Source organism: Garra rufa, chromosome 2 (genome assembly GCF_049309525.1).
Source record: "Garra rufa chromosome 2, GarRuf1.0, whole genome shotgun sequence".
Classification (NCBI taxonomy): domain Eukaryota; kingdom Metazoa; phylum Chordata; class Actinopteri; order Cypriniformes; family Cyprinidae; genus Garra; species Garra rufa.
Window position 1 is genome coordinate 19,464,824 of NC_133362.1, and position 8,737 is coordinate 19,473,560.

The following is an 8,737-nucleotide window of genomic DNA, read 5'->3' on the forward strand; positions in this document are numbered from 1 at the left end:
GACCTCAATAATAAACAGAAGAATTATCACTTTTCTGACAATTTTTAACTTAAAACTGAGAAATTATAACCTCTGATTCACATCAGAGCTCCTGTATTGGATTTAAGTTTACTTTACAGGTGTACATAATAAAGTGGCCAATAAGTGTATAAGCAATTCTTGTAATAATTATTTTTGTTTGTGATCTTTTATGTGTTTCGCCCCACAGGATTCAGACATCGAGTCAAAATGTACCATGGAGCAAACTGTGGCGGGAGTGTATGTCATACTGAAGGAGGGAATGCTTCCTAACAATGACCCACAGGACATTGGTGTCCTAACTGAAGGTGTGGAAGTCAGGCTTGTGCTGTTATTTGGACTGATATGCTGTTTGAATCCTGTTTTACAAACACTCAAATGGATTGGAGACTTAAAGTGCAGAAAGCAGTTTAAACTTATTTGTATGTGTATGCTAAAACTGAATAAAAAATAAAAAATGTTTAATTGTTTGCATGTTTTATGTGGTTATTCTGTAGATGTAATGTTTTGGTTCTTAGTTCTTTCACCTAAAACAAATCTAATTGAAACAACAAGATGTGTATTAATTAAAGTACCAAAACTATACATGAACAAGACATTAACTAGTAGATGTAACAAGGCAGAATTTTGTTGAATTGAAGTGCTTTTACTGACATATTTGACTAACACGATTCAAACATTTTGATTCAATTAGTTGGAAAGAAGCTACACTGACATGTTAAAACAATGTTAAATCTACAAGTTTAAATCACATTCATATAACATATTCAAACCTTTTCAAGTTTATTAGATTGGTTTAGATGCGTTTTGGGTGCTACGATTAAATCATGTTCATTGAACAATTTATTTTTTTGAGTGTACCAGCTGAGCTACAGAGCAAGCTTGTTACATCCAGAAAGCGAAAAATATGAAGCTGTAATCATAACTGTCATTACTGCCTGTTTTAAACTGTAGTGATATGTACTTATTGGTATGTATTCCGCATCTTGCGAAAATGTTCCCACAGGTACGTTTTCATCATGAGGTCAGGTAGCTGCATTCATATGCAACAGTCGAACTGCACCACAGTTCATTTGGAAGCAGACAGACCGCAGCATTTCAGGGGTTCAGATGGCAGCAATTACACTTTTTTCAAATGAACTGCACTAAGAACAATCGCACCAGAGTTTGTTTTAACTGACAATTTCCACCAAGTGGAGACATAGTGCTCAAATTTGAATCTGCATTCAAAAGTCAGATTTCAATATGAACTTAAACATTTTAGCAGCAAGACCAAATTTCCTAAGCTGCTATCCACATGAATTTTATCACTCTATGCTCCTAGTGTCTGCCAACGATTGTCTCATTTACTCCTATTTTTATTTCTCCCAGGAATTGTCATTGGAGCTCGGTGTGTCGTAGCACACATGCTAACCGCTGATCACATTGGTTACAGATGCTTAAATGAAATCTAATGGGACCTCTGTTAAGCCTACTGAGTCATGAAAGAGGCAACCTCTGAAGAATGCGGTTTTCATCTGGGTGTGTCCTTTCTCCAGCTGAGATGAAAACCAAAGGGTGTCGTCATTCATCAGCAGGTGAGAAAGAAGTCAGCAGGCTGGGTGCGGCAGGGACGGCGTGTCCTTTACTTTACTTTACTTTATTGTTCAGCCTTGGCTGAAAATTGGTCTTTGGTCTTGCTTACACAGACAAAACTATTTACATTTCAATACAATACACAAACACATCAAAATAAATAACTAATACATTCATCCCTCCTAAAAACACTGTAGTCTTACCCTTTGTTCAAAAGACTTATTGCATATGGTGCAAAGGTGTGTCTGTATATTACTTTAATTGCTTTCAATGTCCTATAACGGCGCCCAGATGGTAACAATTCAAAGGCATAGTTCAGAGGGTGTGTTGTATCTCTGCTTATAGCCAAAGCTTTCCTCCTAACTGCCATATCATACAGCTGATCAATCGATTTTTGCTTAACTTCTATAATTTTGCTTGCCATCCTTATAATCCTATTTAATTTTACTTTATTTACTGATGTTATTCGCCCAAACCAAGCCGTTATATTATACCCTAAAACACTTTCAATTAAACTAATATAAATTCTTTGTAAAACACCTTGGCTAACGGAAAATTCTCTCAGTTTCCGTAGCAAATATAGCCTCTGATTTGCTTTCTTGCAGATAAAATCCACATTACCAGAAAAATTTAATTTACAATCAATCATAGTTCCCAAATACTTAAAAACCTTCACAATTTCCACTGGTTGATCACATAACGTCATTTCTGTTAAGGGTTCTGGATGATTCAAAATCAATTCTTTTTCCAGCAGGGTAATGAAAACTACTCTTCCAGTCTTATACTCCACTCCACCGTAAGGATTCATCCAGCTCCCGGTGGGACTAAACGAACAGAATCAAGAGAGTTTCCAAACAGAAGTGAGCAGGCCAGGGAGAGACAAGCTTAATTGATCACCCTGTCACCGCTCTTTATCGTTAACGGCTTCGTGTCACGGTAACAAATTAGATTGTTGCAGGATGAGACCAATTAATTGTGATGTTAGAAGGCCTTGCCAAGTTTCCTGTGCCAGATGCAATTGTGAACACCAGTGATTTCTTGGTTTTGCTGGAGCACTCTATCAAAATGCCATTCTCTATTCTGCATTTTTCATGATTTGTAAATGCCCTCTCAGAGAGAATGTGAAAGTATTTTCTTTCATTCATTAACTTTCCTTTAAGGAGTTTATTGAAACTAAATTTCAATGTGCTATATCAATGCGAGAGCGAACAGCACACAACATGACCAGTGTAGAAACCAACCATTCGGAAGTCAAATTTTAGTGCAAAAGAGTTGGAAGAATTAGTTGTTGTTTTGGAAATTTTAAACTTTCTCCTAACAAATACACAGGATTTGTCCTTTGCCCCTAAACCTTTTAAAAAATACAGTTAAGGTCAAAAGTTTACATACATCTGGCATAATCTGTAAAAATGCTAATTATTTTACCTAAATAAGAGGGATCATACAAAATGCATGTAATTTTTTATTTAGTACTGACCTGAATAAGATATTTCACATAAGAGATGTTTACATATAGTCCACAAGTAAAAATAATAGTTGAATTTATAAAAATGACCCCGTTCAAAAGTTTACATACACTTGATTCTTAATACTGTGTTTTTACCTGAATAATCCACAGATGTGTTTTTTTTTTCTTTTATTTACTGATAATTGTTCATGAGTCCCTTGTTCATCCTGAACAGTTAAACTGCCTGCTGTTCTTCAGAAAAGTCCTTTATATCCCACAAATTCTTTGTTGGAAAAGGTTCGAATACACAAAAACGCTAAAAAAAAAACAATGACTGTATGATTTTGAGATCCATCTTTTGACACTGAGGAAAACTGAGGCTCATATGCAACTATTACAGAATGTTCACTCACTGATGCTCCAGAAGTAAACAAAATGCATTAAGAGCCAGGGGTGAAAACTTTAAATTTGAAGATCAGGGCCAATTTAATTTATTTTGTCTTGTGGGAAACATCATCTTGTGGGCAGTTCTAAATGACAAAAATATGATATTTAGGCAAAATAAGAAAACCCCTGGCTCTTAATGCATAATTTATCTTTCTGAAGCATCAGTGAGCATTTGAACCTTCTGTAATAGTCCCTCAACTGTCCTTAGTGTGAAAAGATGGATCTCAAAATCATACAGTCATTGTTGGAATAGATTCACATACACAAAAATGTTGAAAAACCAAAGAATTTATGGGACCTAAAAGATTTTTCTGAAGAACAGTGGGACGTTTAACTGTTCAGGACAAACAAGGAACTCATGAACAACTATCACTAAACAAAAAAACACAGATGTTGATCATTCAGGTAACAACATAGTATTAAGAATCATGCGTAGGTAAACTTTTGAATGTGGTCATTTTTACATCTTCTATGTGAAATATCGTATTCAGGTCAGTACTATATAAAAAATAACATGCATTTTGTATAATCCTTCTGATTTTGGTAAAATAATTAACATTTTGCAGATTTACAGCTTTAGCTGCCAGAGACATTACCAAGATTGCTGGTGAATAAAGTTAATTGCCTTAAAGAGACTTTGGCTGGAATCAGTCCAATCCAGCATTTTAAATGCATCATGCTGCACTTGTGAGGTTAGAGAACTTTCTTGTTCATTCTTTCCTTCTCTAGCAGATATAATTTCCCCATGGATTAATTAAGGACCTAAATGACCTTTTACTGCATGTATGTCCCATGAAGACAAAGCACAGCGATAAGACAATCTGCAAATCTATCAGCATGTTGATTTGTGGGCTCGCTGGCTATTGTTACGTCACAAAGTTGCTCTGCTAGTGCTAGGAAGAAATTAATATGCTATATGTGGCAGCAAATACAACCCAGCTCAGTATTTCAGAGGATCCTGCAGAAAACTGCTTAAGTTAGCTACAGTGTGAGAGAGCCGCTTGGTATCACAGGTGCTAATACGTGTTTATCCCAAGGCTCATACCTTTGATGTAGTCCCGGATTGAGGAGTGTCATCATCTATTAATGTACTCGTAATGTGTGGCCTGTGAAATGCCATGTTACCGCTTCGGCTCTGTTTACTTGTGATCGAGCTCCAAGAGACATCTTTTGTTATGTAAATCTATCCCACAGCATGATATTCTGCCACAGATTCAAGGTTATTACAGCACATATTCATCCTTCATCATTCATTGCAGTGCTAGGACTGCTTTTATTCCTCTCGAAAACCGCATTAGACAAAGATGATGAAATATACAATGCAAAGAGATGTTAACCATCAAAAGTCAAAAAAGATTGCATGCTTGGATGCTTCAGATTAGCACTTTGTTCAGTGTCCTTGAAATGAAAGAGCTTGCAAAGTTACTTCTGTCATTTAGAGATCTAGTTGCGTGACCTGCATACATCTGACTCTGTTCTCGAAATTATTCACACACGCTCACATTTTAGAGCTAAATGGGCTGTTCTTACACTAAAGCTTGTGCGAAACAAAGGCAGTTAAATTATTATGGCAATTAAGCTATTAAGCCAATTTTGCTGTACATCTTAAACCTCAATTTATTGTACAGCTAAAATGGTGGCAGAATTGGAAACACAAACCGTTATCAGGTTGAAACATTAGACGCATTTCGCTCGAAAATTAGATTAGGCTCGGAGCAAGTGAAACTATTTGAATGCTTCGATTTTTAGTTGAGAAAAAGTCCAACAGCAATTTGTTTCTGTAGCTTCAAGAACAGAGCCCTAATGCTGTTAACTGCAGACCAATTGATTCCATTGAGTTATGCTGAGAAAATGTATTGGCTCAAGTGAAATTCACACAATAATGGAAAGTGATGAAAAGTCATTTCTATGCAAATGGTGTTGACAAATGCATTCTATATTTCCTGCTTATTGTGAAGATCTAAATTGCTTTGCCTCACTCTTATTGAACTGAGACCTAAATTATCGTTTAATCTAGTTGTGCTGTGATCTATTTTCATGGGGCACTGCTTTAATTGGTTGTTATTGCGTTCTGTTGGCTTCAACAGCATGCATGAGTATTGAAAGGATATTTCTCCATCAATAAACAGCTTTTCTTTTCCTCCTCCCTCACCCTGAAAGCCATTAAATAGTCCAGTCCATGCTTTCCCGCGAAGCGTCATCGGCGTGAAGGAAGATGGGAGGATTACCAGATTAGATTGACTGCAAAAATGCACAGTATAGCACCATTTTCTGTTTTGAAGTGTGTCATAGTGTCTCTTGTTCTTTCCGAACAGAATAAATCCTCCTTATTCCATCACATCTCGTTTCAAATCAAGAAAAAAAAACACTTGCTCCATGTAATAGAACAGTTCACTGTGGATCAATTCCATTACGTCCAAAACCTGAAGCTTGTTTCTTATATAAACCATAGTGCCTCTTCGTATATATACTTCATAGTGCTTTTCTTTCATTCTAGATGCAATGAAATGAACAATAGACACTGTTACCTGTCAGATTTCAGTCATTTGCAACAAAAGGGTGCCCACAATGAGATAGCGTCTCTGACAGTTGCTTCTATTTTCTGTGATTGACATTGTCTGTGGTGACAGGGGGTGGCATGTCGAGGATGGGAGGACAAGGCTGGATGTCACAATCCATTGCTGTCACCGTGCTGTGAATGGAGACACAAGACAGTCAAATAGACATGCCGGAGCTAAAATGAACATCATAAAAGCCTTCAGGCAATGTGTCAGCCATTTTGATTACAGTGTAGACTGTTAAATCTAATAATTTGCCATGTTGCTTTTTACCTTGTTGTTTGTCATGCATCAGGATGTTTTGTTTATGCCATCATCAGGATCTTATAAATCTACAGATGGGAATATGCCTGAAGCAAATGAACATCAACAGATTGAGTCTTCAGTCAATCATATTGTTAATGTGGAAAAACGAGATTGGATTTCAAAGCATCTTCATACACAAGCTGATATTAATTGACATCTTAAACAATATTAATTTAGGTGTGTTTTACATTCATCAACAGAACAAAAATCCTTGGTGATTGATTTGAAAACTGATACTTTTGAACGTAAGTTTTCTACTCGCAATGTAAGTTTTCTAATTCAGTACAGTAGGTTTGCTTGGTAGCTCACGCAATACGACATTGCACTTGAGAGGTGAAGAGCTCCAGTTTGACAAAACAGCTCAAATCCGCATAAGGGAGTTAAAATAGCATGGCTGCATCAACAGATTTTTTATATCACTTTTGCATTTGTTAACACTATCAGTTAGGTTTTTGCAATATTTTGAAGTTAATACGCCTTATTCAGCCCGCTGCCATTTTGAATCGAAAACGATCGAGGCTGTGAGGGATAGCAGTCCAGCAGCGGCCACTGTGGCGCATTGTTGCGTACCGGGATGTAGATCGTATAGCCGTAAAATAATAGGTCATTTCACGTTTTTCCACAGGAAAAAGAGCTCCAGAAAACGTGGATTGATCGACAGGACATATAACCTCACTTTCAGGTAACAATATTGCATTTAAGAAAATGACTGTGGAAACTAGCCGGTTGGCTAATTGCTAATTTATAATGCGAGCATGTTTATCTTCCTTTAAACGTTTACGCAGAGCTAACATGTTATGTACTACTACAACAACTAAACTAAATATCTCCATTTTGTATAGATTACAAAGAACACAAAAGTGCTCAACATTTTACTCAGGATTGTTTTTCAAAAACACTGACTGGAATTAGGACGCTTGAGGAGGGTTCAGCTCCGTCTGTGTTTACCTGGACTCTAAGACCTCACGAAAAGAAAACCTTGCGATTGTAAATGAAAAAGATATTTTTTTTAAATGATGTTTTAAAGATTAACATGTTTAATAGTTTGTGTTAAGAGCCTGCAGTTAGATCGTAAGCCTCTTTCAGACAACATGTTAAGTCATACAAAAAACAGTGGGTTGAAAGTTTATTTTTATGCAAAGCGATCAAAAGATAACATTTATTTATTAGTTTGCCATGTAGTGTTTGATGTCAACCCCTTTTAAAATCGCAAAATGATATTCAGAACATTATTTTTTTTGTTTCTGTTTTGCTTTAGACAAGGAAAATGTCATGTTTATCGTAATTTCATAATAAAGGTCGGGAAGACGCTTATGACCTAGCTGCAGGCTCTTAACACAAACCATTAAGCATTTTAATCTATATAACATCATTTGAAAAACTCTGTGTAAGCGTTTAAAGGAAGATAAACATGCTCTCATTAGAAATTAGCAGTCTTTCCACAGTCATTTTCTCAAAAAAATGCAATATTGTTACCTGAAAGTTAGGTTATATGTCCTGTCGAACAATCCACGTTTTCTGGAGCTCTTTGTCCTGTGGAAAAATGTGAAATAACCTATTATTTTACGGCTATACGATCTACATCCCGGTACGCAACAATGCGCCACAGTGGGCGCTGCTGGACTACTATCCCTCACAGCCTCGTTTTCGATTCAAAATGGCAGCGGGCTGAATAAGGCGTATAGAAGGTAAAGATACATATGAGCAGTATTAATTAAGATATTAGCCTAATATTTTACCTACCTGTCCAGAAATGATAAGAACAAACACAAATGTTGTCAAGATTTTTGCCCTAGAAATCCTGGTTCAGTTTGGCCAACCACAAACGCCTTTTCGTCCTCAGTTTTTTTGCCCTCTTCTCCTTGATTAGTTAGAACTTTTGGCTCTATAGTACTCCAAATGTTTTTTTTTTTTTTTTTTTGGTCTGACCGATTTGTATAGCCCAAAACATGACAATAATTGACTATTTTCAGCAGCAATCATCAGCAAAATGTGTTTCGTTTGGTTCAGTGGCATTTTTTACCTTTATTGCCGCCAATAATATGGCCATTTAATGGCGCGTAGTGAAAACAGTCTAGATATGAAGATCTGAAAATAACTATAATGCAAGTGATTTCTCTTCACAATTTTCATAATTAAAATGTTAAAGTAACTGAATTATGAAAACAATAAATACACTAAAATTAAAAACCATTCATGTTATTAGCCTTAATTGCAGGCACTGTTGGGTAAATTATAAGCCTCTTTGTATACTTGATTTATAGGTTCGAATTAAACTACACGTCTAACTGACAAGTATGTGAATATTACATGAAAGTCTGCTATCGCGCAAAAAAACAGACTACAATGCAAGCCTCTCTCGCTCTCTAGTGCGCAGGTGGGGAGG